The sequence below is a fragment of the Osmerus eperlanus genome, chromosome 12, assembly GCF_963692335.1.
Source record: "Osmerus eperlanus chromosome 12, fOsmEpe2.1, whole genome shotgun sequence".
In the NCBI taxonomy this organism is placed as follows: domain Eukaryota; kingdom Metazoa; phylum Chordata; class Actinopteri; order Osmeriformes; family Osmeridae; genus Osmerus; species Osmerus eperlanus.
In genome coordinates, this window is record NC_085029.1 from 800,167 (window position 1) to 811,896 (window position 11,730).

At 44.6% G+C, this 11,730-nt stretch overlaps 1 pseudogene; it reads right to left on the reverse strand.

Moving 5' to 3' along the window:
• Window positions 1-239: 239 nt before the first annotated feature.
• Window positions 240-10,747, reverse strand: LOC134031615 (uncharacterized; annotated as a pseudogene).
• Between the last annotated feature and the right edge of the window lie 983 nt (window positions 10,748-11,730).

The window sequence follows — 11,730 nt, forward strand, 5'->3', positions numbered from 1 at the left end:
ATTTGCAACTGCAAAGACTTGTGCAATTCCACTGTGCTTTTTTGCATGAGCACCTTGCCGTACAATCCTTTGTACAACTGCATTTGATCAGTTCACAAAAGTGCTCCACACAGGAAGCCAGGCCTGGCTGTCTCCATCCAGTGTCCATCCCCATCCTTCAGGGCTGGGTATTGGCTGCTGGGTTTTTTCAGATGTTGACCAGATCCCAGACTGGTAAGTGACTCGTTTCACGTGTTGTATCAGTGCTCCTTGGGTTGGTGGAATATGTTCCATTGCTTTGGTCTTCTGGCAGAACAACTCTCTTCTTGCATCATTGACCGATTCCAAGTCAGTTCCATTGTCTTGTCATAAAGGACAACAGTGTAGCGCTCCAGACATTGAAAGTGTTGGGCATCTATGGTCACAGGAGTGTGCGGATTTGCTGCTATGTAGTTGAAGGCCTGGGTGACCTCTGGGTAGGAGTTCCAAGCAATCCATGCTGACTTCTTCCCCTTCCCGCAGAATGCTGAGGTTGTGTCACAGCCTGTGTAGCAGTGGAAGACTGGAAGAGCGGTTGACTTGTCTTTGCCCAGAGCGTGGCTGATGGTGTTTATATGCAGATAGGTAGTTCTTGCCAGTGCCAAAAGCATCCAGATGTTTGCAGCTGGATACTGGGTGAGCAGGGCATGGAACTACCCAATGAGGATAACGACAACATCTGTATCCACGGTGCGCACCAAGCAGGTAGAAGAGCCATGCTCCAGGGCATCAAGCAGGTGGATCAGTATCCTGGTGTCGGCCTCTTCATGGTTGCATGGCAGCATGGAGTGGCTGGTGTCTGTCACTAGCACACAGTGGACTCAATCTTCCCTGAGAGAAAGGTGAAGAGTTCCTCCTTGTTCTTAGGGTCACGCAGGAAATCTGGCCAATTCCCCAGCAGCTTGTTCTGACTAGACACCTTCCGTCGTATCCCTTTGCCTCGCTTCTCCCTGGTTGACTCTTTTATACTGCTGGAGAGGTAAGTATCCCGACAACTTCAACTCTTTCAGAGGTCCCCAAGTGTTTCATGATGTGGGGATAGCAGATCTGACTTCTTTCCCAGCCGTAGTTTCCCTCAGTCGGATAGAGAAGGAGGGTATGGATGATTTCATTCACATTGTCCAGGAAGGATTTGTATGGCTCAGAATTCTTTTCAAATCAATCTGCATTTAAAGGGCATTGGAGTGGTTCATGAGCAGACTTTTGGCATACAATACACAATGTCCAATCCATCATGTGCACCAGACTTCAGTCGAAGGCAGCCGCTGCAACATACAAAAATTATATAATACTAGAGAGGGTACAATTTCTGGGGAAATTGTAGGGTGTGCTTGCTTGCGTCGGTTGCACAGGGGTCCATTTTTGAATGACATTTTTACAACTGATATTTCTGTATATTTTATATAAAAATGCATACTTATTATTTATAAAGATGACATAGATTTAAAAGCATTTTTTTTTTGCTGCTCATTTACAACTGAAAATACGAGTGAAGTGTAGAATGAAATAGATGTCTTCTCATTTCCCCTGCAAGAGGCAGCCTCATCGTTGAAACAAAACGAATAAATTGGGCAGACCGGTGTAAAAATTGACCTAATCTCTATGACTTAAACGTCATTTTAAGTTTTTCCCTTCTCATGATATTTTCAGGCATTTAGCCTACTCATTGCATTCATTCATTAATAAAGAACCCCCTTTGAAGATTATTCTACGACGTTGCCCGGCAGTAGAAGATGGAATCGCGATTCAAACAGTACCATCTGCTAACGGAAAATATGCCCCCCAAAACGTAAATAAGCTTGACATTTATTTAGTGGAAAATCGCTCATTCATAAAAAGCTCACTGGTAGCGATCATTGTCAGTAACAACGCAAAATGCGATATAGCCCTGTGTGGAGAAGCTGCCCCGGTAAATTGTACTACTACGGCACAGTACTAGACTACTGCTGTGTTCGTCTTGGTAGCGATTGCGTTGGTTGAATTGGATTTAACGTTCCGTTGTACGGTTTAAACTGAAATTAATTATTTTCATGAACAGATTGAGAACGTTTAGGCTGTGGCAATGAAGTTCAGGTTAGTAGTTAGATAGACTTTTGATTTAAGTAAGGGGAGTGCCGAACATGTTCTGTCGCCGTTTGACTTCCTACAGCTGTGTAGATGTTTTTGTAGTGTCTCGCGTAGGCTACAGCGTTGCAGTGAGCAACACTGGTTTGAAACCACAGGTAATGGTAATTTCACCAACAAATCGTTTACTAATGTCAGAATAATCCTGGATCCAGAATCCAGAATCCTACAACGAAAATGTATAAGTGAGGAATGTTTATTTTAACGATTGAAAACAGATAACGCTACATCATAGACCACTGTAGTATGTGTTGCCCGGGCAACACAGGCTAATGTCATGATGCTAATACTTCAGTGAAATAGTAGACTACTGTTTCCGAAAGTAGATGTACTTCCTTAATAATATCAGTTTATATTGTACATTACACATGACAATTGTGTGTCATATCACAAAGTAAAATTAGTAAATAGTTATCACCTGGCCTCTTTGCTTGTGGCGTTTCTGCAGCTGCCTTGCAGTAAAGCTATAGTTAGCCTAGCTATCTCCCAGAAGTTAACGAGCTGCTAAACTAATATTCTGCTAGAGGTAGTCACGCGAGTTTTCGTGACGTTAGTGACGTAAGTAGCGTCATTGACTGTGGTTAGCAAGTTAGCCACCGTTAGCTTCACTTTTCGACACAAAAACGTAATTTCTACTTAAACCGTGCAACGGAACGTAAATCCCAATACAAGCAACTCAATCGGTACCAGGACGAAACGTTTGACACCTAGGTTGTCTATGTAGGCCAAATATTGACTGAGTTTTAGGGGGGCAAAAAGAATAATAATAATATATATGTGAGAGAACAAAGGTTGTGCCCTTGCCGAAGGCAAAGCACACCCAATTAGCCTATAGTTTGCGTATGTACTTTGACTGGTTATTATTGGCTTCTGACATGACAAATTATTTAATTAACCAATAATAATAATTATTATTAATACTATCAAGTTCTGCACACAGTCCAATTTCTCACCTGATCATATCTTCAAGTATGGCCCTGTCTTGTCAGACAGGCTGTTCTGGCGTAGCATATCTGGTGGCGACGGCAGGCAGGACCATGTCAGGCGCGCGCTTTGTGGTTTTAAAATTCTCTAATCTAACGTTAACGTCAACTCTGCAGAAGTTGCAAGTGAAGACAGGTGGAGCAAACAAAGTGTGAGCTATAGTTAGAGAGGTGTTCACTCACTGTATTTCTGACAAAAATAATTGGGAAATTAATAGGAAATGACAATATGGCCATTGTAACTAAGATAATTGTCTACTAATTTGCCTAATTGTGTAAATATCATGCAAAAAATGTATCTACTGTTGTCAAAACATCACTTACTGATATTCCTAACATCTTTACGGCATTCATTGACCCAGAAAATGTAAATTTTGACACCAAGATTGACCTTCTAAGTGACTTGACATTTATAGGTTTTACATGCAAACAGCTTGGAAATCCAAGATGGCCACCATCCACCATCTTGATTAAGTGGAACCCCCTCTAAATTGAAATGTATGGTGATGGAGAGCATGTGGAAAAAAATGTGGTGCTTTTGTCCGTCGTGTCCCCATTATTTTGCTAAGCCACCTGACTATCAATACTGAAGGATTTAAATTATTTGTGTCTATTCCAATATGTAATGATGGTATTCAATGACACAAGTCTGTTTTCTAGAACGAGTGGTCTGGAGTCGCAGAGGTCCAATAATATCAGCTTTAATGCAGCAGTTGGAAATCACAAGTACAGAGCTCTGGGGTTGTCTACGTTTCCCTACCCACAACAGAGTTTGGGCTGGTTCACGAAGTCCAACTGGCTATCTTTCCCTCCCCAGCATATATTTATACAGTGCAATTAAAACACAAAGATGAAAAGAGGGTTGAGCTTGTTCTCTCGTGCATCAGGGAGTTGTTCTTGCCTACGCATCCCACCTGCTCGGGTGCCATCTCCACCCGGTTTCAGAGTTGTTTCTGAAATGGAGAGATTAAGACACACAGAACAGCCTGCTTCCCACACTGTGTGAGACACCATGTTTAAGCCTGAGCACACTTCTAAGTTTCATAAAACATAACTTTAATAAGCACAATACATAACTTTAAGACATGCATCCTTCATAAAGTCGTACGAACATTGTTCCTGTTGTTATATTCACTCGTGCACAGTGCCTGTGATGCATTCGGAGATTAAGATGCCACAAAAATTAATAACTGGGATTATAGATAGTGCCGTGCCCGTGATGCAGCTGGTGATTACAGTTCTAGAATTGTACTGTAATGTATTATACATTCTTTAATCCCTCTTTTGATCTCTGAAAACACCAGAGATCAATTAACATAGCCCGGACCAACCACCGCCTCCTCGTCTTGGTCAGCCAGCCCCAGCAACGGCATTTGGAACCCCTTCGTCGGGTTCTCCACAGCCGAAACAATGATCCGGTTGCACAGGGACCTGATACATGGGATACAGCAACACCCACACAGAGCAAACATGCACAACATACCAAATATGGAGAGAAAGACAGAGACAATCAGAGTCTTCCAGCGGCCAAAAGTGTTATTTAGCCAATCGTTGAGGGGATTCTCAATTCCCGAATTGTCGTGCATTTCTTTGGATAATGTACCCTAGTCACCGATCCATCCGGGGCAGTATTATTGGGGATAAATGTACAACAGGCTTCCCCAAACATCGCGCAGACCCCCCCTTTCTCAGCTAATAGCATGTCTTGTGCCAAACGGTTTTGCAGAGAGTTGCTCTGCCAGTCCTTCTACTGCATCCCTAGTCAGATTTGCCAGTCACAAGACGTTGTAGTTGACATAATTAATACGGTCTACATTTTTGTTGGGGGTGATGGGGAACAGAGCACTCAGCACAGGTACGTTTTCGAAACCTGCGGCGATTTGGTCAGCTAATTTAAATTCGTTGGGAACCCCCCGGGGAATTCCAATAGAGTCTATGTAGGTAAGGCCATCCTGGGCTAGATCAAAATTGGTGTTCCTACGCTGCCTATGGGGCCCCGCCCGTTTACGTGCAGCGGAGGACTGAGCTATTAGCCAGAAAGCTAAGTTATGCTAGCAAGATTCATAGACAAGAACATTGTGTACGGTTGACAAACCGTAAATATAATTTGACAATATGTTTGACAAGAAGACTAGCTAGCTAACAAGCCATGTCATTGTCCCCAAATCAATATCAAGGTTTTCACGAACAAGGTATCGGCCATATACTAGCTAGTAGCCTACTAGGCTACAGTACGGCCGCAGCATGTGTAGCGGGTTGAATAGCAAATGGATGTGAGATGATCGCATCAAAGTTGACATATTCTGCAAACAGTCATTATAATTTGACAGTATGTTTAACAACAAGACTAGCCAGCAATCTAGCCATGTCATTGTCCCCAAATCAAATCAAGATTTTTATGTGTTGGCCGCAGTCTGAAGTAGAGCTAGGTTGACTAGCGAGGTGAATCGAATGGGATGTGAGATGAGCGGTTACGTGACACTGACTGACACAGTAAATTCAGAAAAGTAACATTTTCCAAATAGGTTAAAAGAAATATTGAAGTCACTCATTGTTATAATTACATGTTAGCTTGGTAAAGTTTCTCAAAATTGTAAACGGAGGTTTTGACTGCGTGACTGCGTCCCTGATGTTATTGTTACTTATTTCAGACACTTTGTACAGGCTCATACCAAGGAAAGATGTTCTTTGCTCATACAATGTAGCCAGCTCAATAATTTAGAACGGTGAACAGTTTTGCTGGAACTACTTGGCTGATTGGCTGCAGCCAATCAGAATCGAGTATTTACCCAGACCATGGTATAATAACTTGGTATAAAAATGTTTTGTCATTGGGGAACATATAGTCATTGAATCGTTAATTCAGGAGATTCGTTCAAAAATGCTGATTCATCCATGAAACAAGTGAAGTATTTAAGTAGTTGAATCATGCATTCAAACCAAGTTTTTTTTTTGTAATTCAGATTAATTAAACATTTTAAATAGATTTCAGCAATTAACAAATTATGTTGTTTTGTTTAGTTGTTTGTTCAGAATCGTGATCTCTATTTTATTCTCAATTTATCCAGAATCGTGCAGCTCTAAATACATATAGCTTGTGTATGTATCAGGTGTCAGGGAGTCAGGTGGCTGAGCGGTTAAGGAATCAGGCTAGTAATCTAAAGGTTGCCAGTTCGATTCCGGCCGTGTCAAATGACGGTGTGTCCTTGGGCAAGGCACTTCACCCTACTTTGCCTCGGGGGAATGTCCCTGTACTTACTGTAAGTCGCTCTGGATAAGAGCGTCTGCTAAATGTAATGTATCATTTTGTTCTATTTAAAGTCATGTATAGTTGGTAGGGCCCGAAAATGACCCAAGCCCAGGGGCCCCCACCGCCCTTAGTCTTCCATTTTTGTTAGTTAATTGCATTTTCTCCAATTGTCTGTTAATATGGCTTGGTTATTGCTCACCTGGTTTGATTTGAATCCTTGGGCCTATACGGCCTCTTGGGCATATGTTGTTATATGCACTTACAAAATAGAATATATTGACTCCTTCAGTATGTTGTTGTAATTTCTTTATTTGTTATCGTGATTACTCATATCCTCCGGCCCCTGACTTTGCTTCAGTTTCAAGAACCGGCCCCAGCTCCAAACTAATTGAAGAGCCCTGATCTAACCCCTGGTTTGTCTGTTTGTGGTAAGAGGGGTACCGGTTCACTGTATAAGGTGAGGCGCCCCACTGAACAAGCCACACAGTCAGCCATGTGGTTTTCTTTCGCCGTTGCTGTCAACCACCCCAGCCACAGGTTCTGCCCCACTCCTCTGGTAGCCAACATGATAACGTCCGAGGTACTAAGTTGGGAGTAGTCGACGGAGTGGATACCCGTCATTTGATGTATTAAAATTGGTTTAGTAGTGGAGTTGTTCGGTCGCGTAACGGGATAGAGTATATTAATTTTAATCATGCCCATGGTGTCCCCCCCAGGTTGTTCTACCCCTAAGATTAAGTACACAGTGTCCTTCCCCTTACTCGTGCCCCCTAAGCCGTATGGGCCTTTAGGGAGATGTTTAAGAGTTAACTGCACTGGGTTGGACTCTGTCGTGCCCCCTCCCGCCAAGCGACTGAATGTGACGTTTTCCCAATATTTGTCCGCATCCGGGGTCCAGTGGGGACCCGTATATTTGACCACAAAAGCCCACGCCGGGCACCACTGCTCATAGATGAGTCGCCCCTGGGCGCAACGGGTATGGACATATGGTTGTGAGCATAGGTAAAGGTCATATCCCCTCCATAAACTGTTCTGACCGTTGCACTTGATGACTCGACAGAGGTCAAAGGTGAACGTGGTGGCACTCCCCCTGGTGTAGTTCAATTCGATGCCCTGATAGGCGGTTATGCATACCTCCGGTGGATTGTTCTGTCTTGCCTGTCTCTCCAACTGTTGTGGTAAATACAAAAAATAATACACTTGCAAGCCTATGACTAAGCTAAGCAATCCCAGCCAGGCTAACCCTGTAACACACTTCATGTTGATATTGATAAAACACACTCTTAAGTAAAATAGCGAAAACTGTCTTAGTCCAGTACAATTTTAGTGTGGTCAAGCAGTATCACTCGACCTAGTCGTAACCCTCTTTTCCGGACTCTCACATTCGTAGCAATAGCAAACGGTTCACTGGCCCTCTTGGCCCTTCTCCACCAACTCCTGCAACGTACGACTGGGTTCTGGAGCAGCAGAACACATGCTCCAGTGGTACCACGTACTCCCTTTCCCCAGAACCCTTAGGGCGTGCGAGGTTCTCTCGATGACCTTGAATGGTCCTGTCCACCGAGGTTCTGTCCACTTTCTCTTAATGGCTTTCACCCACACCCAGTCAGCAGTGAAGGCCTTGACTGGATCCTGTGCTGTCCCCCGTTTTTCCTGTACCTGTTTCGAGAAGGATGATACCAGAGCAGACAGCTGATCATAGTATGGTAGATGCGCCAACTCACCCTTCGCCTCCAGTAGGTCCAGCCCAGCTCCCGGTCCCGGAAACTGTCGCCCCGTCAGAAGTTCATATGGGGTGAATCCTGTAGAGGTGTTCACTGAACTGATGTCTGTTAGGGCAATAGGGAGAGCATCTACCCAATTCATGTTAGTTGTTGCACAGATTTTGGCCAACTTGCATTTCAGATTTCGATTCATGCGTTCAACCTTTCCCTGTGACTGGGGGTGATACACTGTCCCAAACGCGTGCAGACTTAGTTCTACCAATTGGAGATGTTTGATTTTGAAGTGTGACCCATTGTCTGATCTGATGTGTTTAGGGAACCCATTGAACGGAATATAAGTGTTAGTCAAAAATTTACATACAGATTTTGCGTCCTCATGTTTTGTGGGGACAGCCTCAGGCCATCCTGTGTACCCATCCACCGCTACGAGAAGGTAGCGATGACCACGTACAGTGTTTATCATGTCGGTGTAATCAATGACTATTTCCTGACCTGGGGTTTTTGGTAGTTTTTTGGTATTTCCTGACCTGTGGTTTCAGAGTTGGTCTTACATTATACTCCTGACACACCCGACATTCAGCCACATAGTTAGCCACCATGGCTGGTAGATGAGGGTCCCACCAATGTGTAAGACGCACCATCATCTCTTTATATCCTGCGTGTTCTAACCCATGAGTCTGTTTAAATATGCCCTGTCGCATACCTGCCGGCAGAGCTGGGAGCCCGTCCGGGCCCCTGCATAGAAGGGTCTGACCTTCCACCGCCCCTGTCACTGGACAGGGGGCTTTTTGTGCTCCTCTTTGTCTCCACACCTCTTTTTCCTGTGGGGAGGTGGCCTCTCGTCGTGTCCTTTACATTTCATTACTGCGACCTTAGCTGGTTTTAGGACGGCTTTGGCCAATTGTCTCATTTGTTTTTCATGTTTAATGGGTGTACCCGTGGTTGTCAAGAACCCTGCCCGCAGCCACTGACTCAGTTCCACATGGAGTGCGCCCACTACATATGCTGAGTCAGAGAAGATATTTACAGTTTTGCCCTCGGCTCCTTCGAGAGCCTTAATCATGGCTGTCAGTTCAGCCAGCTGTGCTGACTCCTTTCCTACCACTCGTCCTGATTCGACTTCTTCAAACCCTTCACTTGTCTGTCTGACTACTGCCCATGCAGCTTTTAACCCTTGTCTGTAACAACACCCGTGAACAGTACCTCTTCTGCTTCTGCCAATGGTGTTGCACCTAGAACCGGTCAGACCTTGATCTCTTTTTGCACCCTGTGTTCACATACATGACTGTCACCTTCTCCCCCTGTCATTCCCTCTGCCATATTGATCCCTTCATGTGTGTATGTTACATTTGGTGCCCCTAATACATTGTCGATCCTGATGCGCCTGTTTGTTGTTAATGTGAACATGAACATACCGTGATTGGGTGGCCCATAACTATGTGAGACAATTTTTGAAGTAGTTTTGCTACTCCTGCCGCATGTTTTGTGCATAATGGCTGTCGTTTCTCTGTGTTGTCGAACATTACGCTGAGGTATAGCAGTACTCTCCTGCCACCCTCTTTTTTCTGAAACAACACCCCATTCGCCGATAGGGTGGTTTCAGAAACATCCAAATAAAAAGGCAATGTGTAGTTCGGGAGCGCCAGTTCAGCCGCGCGGACGAGATCCTATTTCAATTTGATAAAAGCTTCCTCGGCCGGAATGTCCCATGCCAGGACGTTGTTTAGGTTGCGCATGCCTTGTGCGTTAATGATGGTGCGTAAGGGAGCTGTGCTGTCCACGTACCCGGGGACATACTGTCGACTAAAACCTGTCAACCCCAAAAACGACCGCATTTCCTTGACTGTGCGAGGCTTGTCATGCTGAAGAAACGCAGAACGATGCGCAGCGGACACTCCTGATCCTTCCCCCGATATAACACGTCCCAAGAAAGTGACGGAGCGACAGCAGCACTGGAGTTTGGACTTCGAGACTTTGAACCCGCAATTGAACAAATGATGCAGAACAGTCTGAGTGGTGTTCAGGCAGCTGAGGGGCGTGGTGGCCGCCAATAATAAATCTTCCACATACTGAAGTAAAACCACCCCGTCCGGTAGTGGCACATCCTGCAAAAGTTTGCGTAGCTCCTGATTGAACACGCCCGGCGATAAAACGAAACCCTGGGGGAGAACAGTGTACTCGTATTTACGGCCTTGAAATGTAAATGCGAAAATGTGGCGAAGATGCTCCGCCAGGGGGAGACAGAAGAACGCATTGGCCAAATCAATACATGAAAACCACTGATGTTGAGGGCCAACCGCAGCCATACAGGTGTAGGGGTTTGGAACAGAGACTGTTGAGGTGGTAACAATTCTATTGGTGCGTTATAGGTCATGAGCCATCCTGTATTTGTCGGTGCCTGGTTTGGGGACGGGGAGAATGGGTGTATTCCACCGAGAGGTAGATGGAACCAAAACCCCTACTTTTAACAGACCGGCTATTGTGTCAGCCACGCCTGCCTCGGCCTCTGGTTTGTGTCGGTATTGGTGATGGTCAATATAGTATGGAAAGGGGCAGTCAAACGTGAATGTAATAGGTGTTACTGAGTGACAGTGACCAACGTCTGTTGCCCCTGTGGACCACAGGGCCGTTGGCAAGGTAGCTAACATGGCGGCGGTGTCCTCGTGATGTTTTTTCCCTACCGTGTGAGCGAGACAGCTGGCGGTGTTGTATGATAATATCATCTGAGGCTGCAACGGAGATTCAATACATACTACCGGTTTTAGACCATTGTACTGCCGGAATTTGGGTGTCCTGCCAATCCGGAAGTGACACGCCGTGTTTAACCATTGGTCCTAATTCTTTAGCCTGATGGTTAGCTTGCAATGCCAATGAGAGATGTGGAACCGATTCGTCAGACATTTTGTACCACGCGGCCGTTTCCGGTGGTGGAGTGACGTCCGCTGCCACTCCCTTGTTGCCTACATAGATATGTTGGAATGTGACTGCTGCGGTGGTGTCTAATAAAGATTCGAAAAATGCTTGTTTGTATGTCTCATCCCCGACCCTATCATAGAACAGAGTGACATGCCAGGGGTCATTTAGTGCAGTGTTTCCCAACCTTTTTTGAGCCGCAGCACATTTTTTACATTTAGTCTGGGGCACACCACCAACCAAAATGACACAAAATGACACTAACACAGTACATATTAGATTAGATGACCTTTATTATAATACATATAGTTAATAATATAGTTTTTTAATGTATTTATACTTAGTGGGAAACCTGGGGCTGTTTCGATGAACACAAAATGGATATCCTGGCAGTAATGGTAGAAAGACACACACAAAGCTCTTCCTCAACATCTTTCAGTCTCTCTCTGTTTTTAGTTTTTATCGCAGTCAAGCTTGAGAAGCTCAGCTCACACGGATATGTGGTTGAAAACGGGAGCAATGTCAAAATAGCTTTGTTGGCTAGAATGGGGAACTCCTTGGCAACAGATAACCAAACACTGTCCAAAGGTAGATAAGCAAAGTTTAGCTTTAAACCACAATCTTGTTTCAGTTCAATGAGTTCCTCTTGCTCCTCGACTATTTTCCGATAGACAAAAACTATATAACAAACGCTATAGTATGGCTTCCAAATTTACAA